The sequence below is a fragment of the Arachis stenosperma genome, chromosome 1 (assembly GCF_014773155.1).
Source record: "Arachis stenosperma cultivar V10309 chromosome 1, arast.V10309.gnm1.PFL2, whole genome shotgun sequence".
NCBI classification, from domain to species: domain Eukaryota; kingdom Viridiplantae; phylum Streptophyta; class Magnoliopsida; order Fabales; family Fabaceae; genus Arachis; species Arachis stenosperma.
The window spans coordinates 92,289,293-92,302,660 of NC_080377.1; positions in this window are offsets into that span (position 1 = coordinate 92,289,293).

The window sequence follows — 13,368 nt, forward strand, 5'->3', positions numbered from 1 at the left end:
GAATCTGTTCTGACATCCAACACCCTGGGAGCCTAAGAATCTTTTTGAAGCTGCTCAAGGGTTTTACATGCCTAGTTTGGGACCCCGGAGGTTACTGGAATCACAAACATTGGTGGAGATTCTTGGATGAGTTCAAGCATAAGCCACCATAACAGGAAGCTCATCAAATGTCCAACTTAAGGACTTTAACTAAAAGTGCTAGGTGGGAGACAACCCACCATGGTATGATCGTCCTTTTTCATTTTTATTTAGTTTTATTTGTTTTTGAATTTTATTTTATTTTGTTATATTGAACCTGGAGTTTTGCATCACATTCATATTAACACTGCATTCTGCATTTTTCAGATTATAAAAAAAAAAAACGAGCACGCGACGCGACCGCATCAGCGACGCGTCCGCGTCGCAAGGAGATGGGAGACAATATTAATATGAACAGAGAGTTTCGCAGGAGAAGCGCTGGAGGCGTGCCAATGGCACAAATCGACCCACGCGACCGCGTCACATGGGAATAATGGCCTCCCACGCGACTGTGTCACCCATGCGGCCGCGTGACCTGAAATCGGCGTAAAAAAAGTGTATGGTAGAGAGTTATGCTGGAATTGGGCTGGACCCGTGCTAGTAGCACAAGCCCTGCCACGCGAACGCGTCACCCACGCGTCCGCGTCATATTGGAAATAAGGCCACCCGCGCGATCGTGTCGACCACGCGACCGCGTCACCCTGGATTTTGGCAATACTGACGTTTTGAACAGAGAGTTGTGCGGCCGCGAGACTGCACTCGCGCCACTAGCACAAATCGAGTCACGCGATCGCGTGCCCCACGCGTCCGCGTCACCCAACCTTATCACGCACCACGCGACCGTGTCACCCACGCGACCGCGTCGCCAGCGTCGCACAACCTATCCAGATTAGTGCCAATTTTCTTATCTTCTCTTTTCTAATCCTAATTTCTTCCTTCTTTCTCCTTTCTCACTTTCTTTTTTCTTCTCATCCTTTTTCCCTCTCATTTTATTTTACTTCATTTATTTGCATATTTCATTCATTTCATTATTCTCATTGGTGTTGGAGTTTTATTTGGATAAGTGCCTTATTTTATTTGAGCACGTGGCTACTCGGAGAAGAGATTTGACAATTGACATTTACTTATGGCTCTCATATACATTTGAATTACATTATTTTCATCCCTATTTTAACTTGCACACCCAATGTATTTGGGATTATCATTCACAATTGTCATCATTACACATGCTTTTTAATTTGGCACATTTATTACTTGATGCTTGAGCTATGCCTCTCATGCCTATTATTTGCATGTTTTTACCCTCTTGCATCTAATTATTTTGAATTGCTCTTTATTGTTGTCTTTCCTACATGTTGTAGCTACCATGTAGATGGACTATCATCTTTCCTTTGGCATTCTTTATCACTTGGAATTTCCTCCCTTCTAGTCTTAGTTTTCTCTATTTCACACTCTTCCTTTTTCTTCTTCCTTAGGCATGGGTACCAAGAAAGGAAAAGAGAAGGCCACTGACAAGACACCAGCAAGGAAAGGAACCAAGAGATCTCCAACTAAGGCGCCTCCATCTACAAGCGTCAGTTGGAGCAACCCGTCCACCTGCACATCTCAGCATGCACCGAGGATGGTGCAATCTTTAAGTGTGGGGAGGTCGATACCGATCTCCATGGGTTAGTTACTTCTTGACTCAACACCAATATTTTATTTTATTTGTTTGTTCATTGTTGCATTTGCATGTTTATTTATTTTTGTGCATATTTTACCACTTGGTTAAAGTAATATTTTCTTTTTCAAGAAACCTTTTAGAAAATTTCACTAATTTGAATAAAATTTAATGTTACACTTGTTTGAAGAGATATTATACTGGAACATGGTTTAGAACTCGAACACACAAAACCTGTGAGATTTTTTAGCCTATTTGAATTGGTTGCATTTTATCGACCAAAAATTTTGTTTTAGTGTGTATTTTTCTCTCTAAAATTGTGATCTTTATCTTGCTTAATTCTATATTTCCATAATTTGATGTATGCATGCACTTATATGATTGAGGCCTTTGTTTCACTTAGCTTACATACCCACATGTCCTTACCTTTCATTATCCTTTGCAAACCAATTTGAGCCTATTTTACCCCTTTGTTCTTTACTTTAGCACATCATTAACTCTAAGCAGAAAACAATAATATCCTTAATTTGAATCCTTAGTTAGCTTAGACTAGTGAGAGTGCTCATAAATTAAGTGTGGGAAAAGTGGGTTTGGAAACAATTGGTTTGAGAATTGAGTATGTTAGAATTTTCTGAAAATGTGAAAGAATGTTGAGAATATGTTCATGCATTCAATACTTTAATCATATGCATTGAAAAAAAAAAGAGAAAAATAAAGGAGAAAAAGAAAAGAAAAAGAGCAAATAATAAAAGGGGACAAAATGCCCCAAAGTAAGTGGTGAAAGCAATGCATATGAGTTGTACTTGAAATTAGAATGTATGAATATGTGGAAAACATAGTTAATGGACAGTTAGTTTTGTATTGTGATTACATGGATTGTCTAAAGTTAGGTGGAAAGTTTAAGTTAATTAAGGATTCATATTTTAGTCCACTTGACCAAATACAATCCTACCTTGACCCTAACCCCATTACAACTCTTAAAAGACCTCTTGATTTGTGTATTTGTGCATTAAATTTATGTTGATTGTTAGATGAAGAGAAAGCCTTAGAAAGCAAGGTTAGTAGAGAATTGAGAGATCGAACCTTAAACACCTGAGTGATTAGAGTGTATACACTACCAGTAAGGGTTCGATGCTCAATTCCTTGTTCCCTGCTTTCATAAGCTATTTTCTTCTTACAAGTCTATTTGTGCTTCATTTTTATGATTTGAATTAGTGAAATCCAGTTCATATTTGTTCTTGAAAGATTTGTTTATTTTTAATCAAGTAGGTAGAAACATTTTGCATGTAGTTGCATTTATATAGATAGGTTGCATTTCATACATTCTACCATTCCTCTTAATCTTTATAGCTTCTCTTGAGCTTAGCATGAGGACATGCTATTGTTTAAGTGTGGGGAGGTTGATAAATCACTATTTTATGGTTTATCTTGTACTCAATTGAGTGGTTTTTATCAACTCTTTAACCACTTATTCATACTATTTGCATGGTTTTACATTTGCCTTCCTAATTATGTGCTTTGATTGAAAACATGCTTCTTTGGACTTATAATTTCTAATATTAATCCTCTTGTATCACCATTAGATGCCTTGATATGTGTGTTAAGTGTTTTCAGAGATTACAGGGCAGGAATGGCTCAGAGGATGGAAAGGAAGCATGCAAAAGTGGAAGGAATACAAGAAGTTGGAGAAACTGCTAAGCTGTCCAGCCTGACCTCTTTGCACTCAAACGGCTATAACTTTAGCTACAGAGGTCCAAACGATGCAGTTCCAGTTGCGTTGGAAAGCTAACGTTCGGGGCTTCGATTTGATATATAATTTGCTATAGCTGCCTCGACGCCAGGCGACGCGAACGCGTGACCTGGCAGGAAAGCAATCGCGCGGCCGCGTCACTTTTCCGCGACCTGTACGGACCAGAAAGCGCTGGAAGTGACTTCTGGGCTGCTTTTGACCCAATTTTCAGCCCAGAACACACAGATTAGAAGCTATAAAGTGGGGGAATGCATGTATTCATAATTATTTCACTCATAATTCAATTTCCATGATTTAGATTTAGTTTTGAGAGAGGTTCTCTCCTCTCTCTCTTTAGGATTATGATTTAGGATTTAGGACTTCTCTTAGTTTTAAGAGTGAATCTCAATCCCAGGTTCAATGTTCTTTTACTTTATGTTTATTTCTTATTTTCAGACATTTGAATGCTTGCTTGTATTAGTTATGTTGCCTATATTTGGCCTATGCCACTTTCATGATGATTTTTTTATTTAATGATATTTGAGGTATTTTAGTTTATGATTGTTCCTTTTTATTATTCCTAATCCAAGGATATTGTTACTCTAGTAGATTTAGTTTTTCCCCTTTTGGCCTTGGTTAAATAATTGGTAACTCTTGAGTTATCAAACTCATTGTTAGTTGAGAATTGGAATTAATTCATCCACTTAACTTACCTTCATAGTTAGAGGTTAACAAAGTGGGAGAAAAATCCAATTCTCATCACAATTGATAAGGATAACTAGGAAAGGACCTCCAGTTCTTAGACCTTGCCAAGGGTTTAATTTACAGCTATTATTATTTTATTTTATTTGTCATATAATATATTCCCACCTTACTTCCAAAACCCCAATTTTACCTTTTTCATAGCCAATAATAAGAACATACCTCCCTGCAATTCCTTGAGAAGACGACCCGAGGTGTAAATACTTTGGTTATCAATTTATTCAGGGGTTTGTTACTTGTGACAACCAAAACGTTTGTACGAAGGGATTTCTGTCGGTTTAGAGACTATATCTACAACGCGACTGTTTTTATGAAATTTTTTACTGGCAAAAATCCCAACGTCATCTGTCTTTTGTAGGATGCCTTTTATGGGCTGGTTGGTCCGAACCATGATAGTGTGAGCCTGAAAATACGGGCGAAGACGTCGAGAAGTGAGTTTGAGAGCGTAGTGAACATTTCTATCTTTTGATAGTTTAGTTCGGCCCCTTGTAGAGCTTTACTAATAAAGTAGATGGGTTGTTGCCCGCCTTCGTCTTCTCTGACTAGTGCTGAGGCTATTGCCCGATTTCCTACTGCGAGGTATAATACGAGTGCTTCTCCTTCCCGGGGTCGGTTAAGAATGGGTGGTTGCCCCAAAAACTTTTTGAAATCCTGGAAGGCCTGCTCGCACTCAGTCATTCATTCAAACCTCTGTCCATTCCTTAATGTGGCGTAAAAGGGGAGAGACCTTATGGCTGATCCAGCTAGAAACCTGGACAGGGCTGCCAGTCTTTCGTTGAGCTGTACACAGGTCGGACTTTTCATATCAAGTATGGCCCGACATTTATCCGGGTTCGCCTCAATCCCTTTTTGTGTGAGCATGAAGCCCAAGAATTTACCAGCTTCTACCACAAAGGTGAACTTCGCGGGATTAAGTCGCATACCATGCTTTCTTATGGTGTTGAACACTTTGGTGAAGTCAAACAGTAATGATTCCTCACTTTGTGTTTTTACCAGCATGTTGTCTACATAAACCTCCATTAGTTTCCCAATATGGTCTGCAAAGATTTTGGTCATCAATCTTTGGTAGGTAGCTCCTGCATTTTTGAGCCTGAATGGCATGACGATATAGCAGTAATTTCCTGTTGGGGTTAGGAACGAGGTCTTTTCTTGGTCGGGTGGATACATTGGGATTTGTTGTATCCTGAATAAGCATCCATGAAGGAGAGGTACTTGTATCCGGAAGAGGCATCCACTAGAGTGTCTATACTTGGGAGTGGGTAGGAATCTTGTGGATAGGCTTTACTGAGATCACTGTAGTCAGTGCATATCCGTCACTTTCCGTTTGACGTTTTTTCCGAGACAATGTTGGCTAACCATAGTAGGTACTTGACCTCTCTTATGAATCCTGCCTCCAGTAGGGCTTGTACCTGCTCTTCCACAGCTTGGGACCTTTTCGGTCTGAGCTTCCTACGCTTCTGCTGCACTGGCCGAGACCCTGGTTATACCACCAGTCTGTGGCACATTAGTTTGGGATCTATGCCCGGCATGTTTGCGGCCTTCCATGCAAAGAGGTCGGCGCTATCTTTTAGGAATTGTATCAAATGCTCCTTTAAGTCTCCCTTTAAGGTTGCACCAATATTTGTTGTTTTATCCAGGGCATCTCCAATCTGGACTTCTTCGATCTCAACTTCAGGTTGTGGTCAAAGTTCCTCAGGAGCTCGAACTCCCCCGAGTTTGATATTGTTGATTTCCTCTCCTTAGGGGTTGCCTTTAAGATTTAGGCTTTCATTGTAACAGCGTCGCACAATCTTTTGGTCTCCTTTTATGGTGGCGATCCCGTCTGGAGTTGGGAACTTCATGCACAGGTGTGGGGTGGAGACTACTGTGGCGAGCTGATTCAGTGTTGTCCGACCTATTAGGGCGTTTGATGAGAGGATAATTTATACGCTTTTTGGCATTGTTTTTACGTAGTTTTTAATACGATCTAGCTAATTTTTAGTATATTTTTATTAGTTTTTAAGCAAAATTCACATTTCTGGACTTTACTATGAGTTTTTGTGTTTTTTTGTGATTTAAGGTATTTTATGGCTGAAATTGAGGGACCTGAGCAAAAATCTGATTCAGAGGGTGAAGAAGGACTGCTGATGCTGTTGGATTCTAAACTCCCTGCACTCGAAATAGAAGTTTTGGAGCTACAAGAACTCAAATGGCATGCTCTCAATTGCGTTGGAAAGTAGACATCTAGGGCTTTTCAGCAATATATAATAGTCCATACTTCGCCCGAGTTTAGACGATGCAAACTGGCGTTCAACGCCAGCTTTCTGCCCAATTCTGGTGTTAAACGCTAGAAACAACTTGCAAGCTAGAGTCAAACGCCAGAAACAAGTTACAATCCTGGCGTTTAACTCCAAAGAAGGCCTCTACACGTGAAAGCTTTAATGCTCAGCCCAAGCACACACCAAGTGGACCCGGAAGTGGATTTCTGCATCATTTGCTTGTTTCTGTAACCCTAGTAACTAGTTTAGTATAAATAGAACTTTTTACTATTGTATTAGAGATCTTTTGATCAACTTTGGATCGTCTTTTGATCATCCTTGATATTGGGATCAGGTCTTTTTCCCTATTTTTGAATTCATATGCCATTTAGGGAGGCTGGCCATTCGACCATGCCTGGACCTTCATCACTTATGTATTTTCAACGGTGGAGTCTACACAACATAGATTAAGGTGTGGAGTTTTGCTATTCCTCGAGTATTAATGCAACATACTATTGTTCTTCTATTCAATTCATGCTTATTCTTATTCTAAGATATTCATTCACACATAAGAACATTATAAATGTGATGATTATGTGACACTCATCACCATTCTCACTTATGAACGCGTGATTGACAACCACTTCCATTCTACAAGAAAACAAGCTTGAATGTATATCTCTTGGATTTCTAATCAATGATTCACATCGACTCCCCTCTGATAATGGGGCATCTGAATCTGAGATTAGAATCTTTGTGGTATAGGCTAGAATCCATTGGCAGCATTCTTGAGATCTAGAAAGTCTAAACCTTGTCTGTGTTATTCCGAGTAGGATCTGGGAAGGCATGACTGTGACGAGCTTCAAACTCGTGACTGTAGGGCATAGTGACAGATGCAAAAGGATAGTAAATCCTATTCCTACACGATCGAGAAATAACAGCTGATTAGCCATATGATATCTGTGCTTGGTATTTTTCATCTGAAACGAGTAATCTGACAGTTGATTAGCCGTACAGAAACCGTAGAGGACCATTTTCACTGAGAGGACGGGAAGTAGCCATTGACAACGGTGACACCCAACATATAGCTTGCCATAGAAAGGAGTATGAAGGATTGGATGAAGGCAATAGGAAAACACAGATTCAGAAGGAACAATGCATCTCCATACGCTTATCTGAAATTCCCACCAATGAATTACATAAGTATCTCTATCTTTATTTTATGTTTACTTATCCTTTAATTATCAAAACTCTATAACCATTTGAATCCGCCTGACTGAGATTTACAAGATGACCATAGCTTGCTTCAAGCCGACATTCTCCGTGGGATCGACCCTTACACACGTAAGGTTTATTACTTGGACGACCCAGTGCACTTGCTGGTTAGTTGTGCGAAGTTGTGAAAAAGAGTTGAGATTACAATTGTGCATACCATGTTGTTGGCGCCATTGAGATCACAATTTCGTGCACTAAGTTTTTGGCGCCGTTGCCAGAGATTGTTCAAGTTTGGACAACTGACGGTTCATCTTGTTGCTTAGATTAGGTAATTTTCTTCTTGTTTTAACCATTATTTTATTTTCAAAAAGTTTTCAAAAATCTTTCAAAAATTTTTCTTCTTTTTCGTTTTTCCAAAATTATTTTAAAAAAATCCAAAAAAATTAGTAAAATAAAAAAATCAAAAATATTTTTTGTGTTTCTTGTTTGAGTCTAAAGTCAATTTTTAAGTTTGGTGTCAATTGCATCTTTTTAATTTTCAAAAAAATTTTCGAAAAAAAATTCATGCAAGGTGTTCTTCATGATCTTCAAGTTGTTCTTGGTAAGTCTCCTTGTTTGATCTTTAAATTTTTTTGTTTTGTGTCTTACCTTATTTTTCATATGCATTTTTAGTTTGTTAGTGTCTAAGTATTAAAAATTTCTTTTCTTGAAAATTTTTCAAAAATAAGTCTTGATGTTCATATTTATCTTCAAAGTGTTCTTGGTGTTCATCTTGACATTCATAGTGTTCTTGCATGCATCATTTGTTTTAATCCAAAATTTTTATGTGTTGAGTCATTCTGTGGTTTTTCTCTTTCCTCATTAAATTCAAAAAATAAAAAAATATCTTTTCCTTATTTCTCTCACAAATTTCGAAATCCTTGGATTGACTTAGTCAAAAATTTTTAAAATAAGTTGTTTCTTGTTAGTCAAGTCAAGATTTTAATTTCAAAAATCCTATCTTTTCAAAATCATTTTCAAAAATCAAATCTTTTTCATTTTTTTATTATTATTACTTTCGAAATTTTTTTTTAAAATTGATTTTCAAAATCTTTTTCTTATCTTTATTTCATAATTTTCGAAATTAACACTAACAATTAATGTTTTGATTTAAAAATTTCAAGTTTGTTACTTTCTTGTTAAGAAAGGTTCAATCTTTAAATTCTAGAATCATATATTTTAGTTTCTTGTTTGTCAAGTAATCAATTTTAATAAAAAAATTCAAATCTTTTTAACTTCATTTTATAATCTTTTTCAAAATAAATTTCAGTCATATCTTTTTCAAATCATATCTTCTTCAAAATCAATTTTAAAATCTTTTCTAACTTCTTATCTTTTCAAAATTGATTTTCAAATATTTTTTCAACTAACTAATTGACTTTTTTGTTTGTTTTACTATTTCTTATCTTTTTCAAAACCACCTAACAACTTTTCTCTCTCTAATTTTCAAAAATTCCTCACCATTTTCAAAATTCTTTTTAATTAACTAATTGTTTTAAATTTTAATTTTATTTCTTCTCATAATTTTTGAATTTTAACTAACAATTAAAATAAAAATAAAAATATTTTTCTTTTCTCTTAATTAAAATTCGAATTTTTTTCTCTCTCTCTCATCTCTTTTTATTTATTTATTCATTTACTAACACTTCTCTTCATCTTAAAATTCGAACTCTCTCTTCCTCTCTGTGTTCGAATTTTTCTCTTCTCCTTCTTCTATTCTTTTCTTCTTCTACTCACATAAATAAATCTCTATACTGTGACATAGAGGATTTCTCTTCCTTTTCTGTCCTCTTCTTTTTCATATGAACAGGAGCAAGGACAAGGACATTCTTGTTGAAGCAGATCCTGAACCTGAAAGGACTCTGAAGAAGAAGCTAAGAGAAGCTAAAGCACAACAATCCAGAGAAAACCTTATAGAGAATCTCGAAAAAGAAGTAGACATGACCGAACCTAACAACAATGGTGGAGGTGCAAGGAAGATGTTTGGTGACTTTACTGCACCAAATTCCAACTTCCATGGAAGAAGCATCTCAATCCCTGCCATTGGAGCAAACAATTTTGAGCTAAAGACTCAATTAGTTTCTCTGATGCAACAACATTGCAAGTTTTATGGACTTTCATAAGAAGATCTTTTTCAGTTCTTAACTGAATTATTGTAGATCTGTGATACTGTTAAGACCAATGGAGTTGATTCCGAGGTCTACAAGCTTATGCTTTTCCCTTTTGCTATAAGAGACAGAGCTAGAACATGGTAGGATTCTCAAACTAAAGATAGCCTGAACTCTTGGGATAAGTTAGTCACGGCTTTCTTAGCCAAGTTCTTTCCTCCTCAAAAGCTGAGCAAGCTTAGAGTGGATGTTCAAACCTTCAGGCAGAAAGAAGGTGAATCCCTCTATGAAGCTTGAGAAAGATACAAGCAACTGACTAAAAAAGTGTCCTTCTGACATGCTCTCAAAATGGACCATCCTGGAAATATTCTATGATGGTCTGTCTGAATTGTCTAAGATGTCATTGGACCATTCTGTAGGTGGATCTATTCACCTGAAGAAAACACCTGCAGAAGCTCAGGAACTCATTGAAATGGTTGCAAATAACCAGTTCATGTACACCTTTGAAAGGAATCCTGTGAGTAATATGGGACTCCTTAGAGGAACGGAGTTCTTGAAATTTATGCTCTAAATGCCATATTGGATCAGAACAAAATGTTGACTCAGCAAGTCAATATGATTTCTCAGAGTCTGAATGGATTGCAAAATGCATCCAACAGTACTAAAGAAGCATCTTCTGAAGAAGAAGCTTATGATCCTGAGAACCCTGCAATGGCAGAGGTGAATTACATGGGTGAAGCCTATGGAAACACCTATAATCCCTCATGAAGAAATCATCTAAATTTTTCATGGAAGGATCAACAAAAGCCCCAACAAGGCTTTAATAATGGTGGAAGAAACAGGTTTAACAATAGCAAGCCTTTTCCATCATCCTCTCAGCAACAGACAGAAAATTCTGAGCAGAACCCCTCTAGCTTAGCAAATATAGTCTCTGATCTATCTAAGGCCACTCTAAGTTTCATGAATGAAACAAGGTCCTCCATTAGAAATTTGGAGGCACAAGTGGGCCAGCTGAGTAAAAGAGTCACTGAAATTCCTCATACTCTCCCAAGCAATACAGAAGAGAATCCAAAAAGAGAGTGCAAGGCCATAACCTTACTTGGTGTGGCCAAACTTAGAAAGGAGGAGGAGGATGTGAACCCCAGTGAGGAAGACCTCATGGGACGTCCTCTGGATAAAAAGGAGTTCCCATTTGAGGAACCTAAGGAATCTGAGGCTCATCTAGAGACCATAGAGATTCCATTGAACCTACTTCTGCCATTCATGAGCTCTGATGACTATTCTTCCTCTAAAGAGGATGAAGATATTACTGAAGAGCAAGTTGCTAAGTACCTTGGAGCAATGATGAAGCTAAATGCCAAGTTATTTGGTAATGAGACTTGGGTGGATGAACCCCCCTTGCTCACCAATGAACTGAATGACTTGGCTACGCAGATATTACCTCAAAAGAAAGAGGATCCCAGAAGGTTCTTAATACCTTGTACCATAGGCACCTTGACCTTTGAGAAAGCTCTGTGTGTAATGGAGAAATTGGAAATCTTTAAGGTACAGGCTGCCAAATTCTCATTAGAGATGGCAGACAAATCCTTGAAAAAGGCTTATGAACAGGTATAGGACGTGTGATGAGCGGATAATTTGTATGCTTTTTGGCATTATTTTTAGTATGTTTTTAGTATATTTGGTTTAGTTTTTAGTAGATTTTTATTAGTTTTTAGTTAAAATTCACTTTTCTGACTTTACTATGAGTTGTGTGTTTTTTCTGTGATTTCAGGTATTTTCTGGCTGAAATTGAGGGATCTGAGCAAAAATCTGATCCAGAGACTCAAAAGGACTGCAGATGCTGTTGGATTCTGACCTCCCTGCACTCGAAGTGGATTTTCTGGAGCTACAGAAGCCCAATTGGCGCGCTCTCAACGGCGTTGGAAAGTAGACATCCTGGCTTTCCAGCAATATATGATAGTCCATACTTTGCCCAAGATTTGATGGCCCAAACCGGCGTTCAAAGTCACCCACAGAATTCCCGCGTTAAACGCCGGAACTGGCACCAAAATGGGAGTTAAACGCCCAAACTGGCATAAAAGCTGGCGTTTAACTCCAAGAAGAGTCTCTACACGAAAATGCTTCATTGCTCAGCCCAAGCACACACCAAGTGGGCCCGGAAGTGAATTTTTATGTCATTTACTCATCTCTGTACACCCTAGGCTACTAGTTTTCTATAAGTAGGACCTTTTACTATTGTATTTTCATCTTGGTTCTTCTGGTTCCCTCTCTGGGGCTGAAACCAATGATCACTTTTGTTCTTATGTATTTTCAACGGTGGAGTTTCTACACACCATAGATTAAGGTGTGGAGCTCTGCTGTACCTCGAGTATTAATGCAATTACTATTGTTCTTCTATTCAATTCCGCTTGTTCTTTGTCCAAGATATTCATTTGCCCCCAAGAACATGATGAATGTGATGATTATGTGACGCTCATCATCATTCTCACTTATGAACAAAGTGACTGACAACCACTCTTTTTCTACAAGCAACCAAGGCTCTAGTGTTTATCTCTTGGATTCTTTAACCGGAATCTTCGTGGTATAGGCGAGAACAGATGGCGGCATTCAAGAGAATCCGGAAGGTCTAAACCTTGTCTGTGGTATTCTGAGTAGGATTCAATGATTGAATGACTGTGACGTGCTTCAAACTCCTAGCAGGCGGGGCGTTAGTGACAGACGCAAAAGAATCGATGGATTCTATTCCGGCCTGACCGAGAACCGACAGCTGAATTCCGCATGCTGTGACAGAGCATATGCAATCATTTTCACTGAGAGGATGGGAGGTAGCCATTGACAACGGTGAAACCCTACATAAGCTTGCCATGGAAAAGAATAAGAAGGATTGGATGAAGACAGTAGGAAAGCAGAGAGACGGAAGGGAAGGCATATTCATGCGCTTATCTGAAGTTCCTACCAATGAATTACATAAGTATCTCTATCTTTATCTTTTATGTTATTTTCGTTCATCACCATACCCATTTGAGTCTGCCTGACTAAGATTTACAAGGTGACCATAGCTTGCTTCATACCAACAATCTCCGTGGGATCGACCCTTACTCGCGTAAGGTATTACTTGGACGACCCAGTGCACTTGCTGGTTAGTTGTGTGAAGTTGTAGTGATCACAATTTCGCGCACCAAGTTTTTGGCGCCGTTGCCGGGGATTGTTCGAGTATGGACAACTGACGGTTCATCTTGTTGCTTAAATTAGGTATTTTTCTTCAGAGTTCTTAAGAATGAATTCTAGTGTTTCAAAGGTGATGTTCTTATCATCACCAAAGCTGATTGATTCTCATCAATTTAGCTCTTGAATGCAATGTCCTGCTGAAGCTTGGCCGGCCATGTCTAATTCCTTTAGACTAAAGCTTTAGACTAACATTGCATGATTCCTGGAATTCTCATTAAGAATTTTGATACCTTTATTTTCTTTTTCTACATAATTTTCGAAAAAACACAAAAAAAAAATTTTTTTATAAAATCATAAAATCCAAAAATATGTCTTGTTTGAGTCTAGAGTCTCATCTTAAGTTTAGTATCAATTGCATGTTTCTGTTCTTAT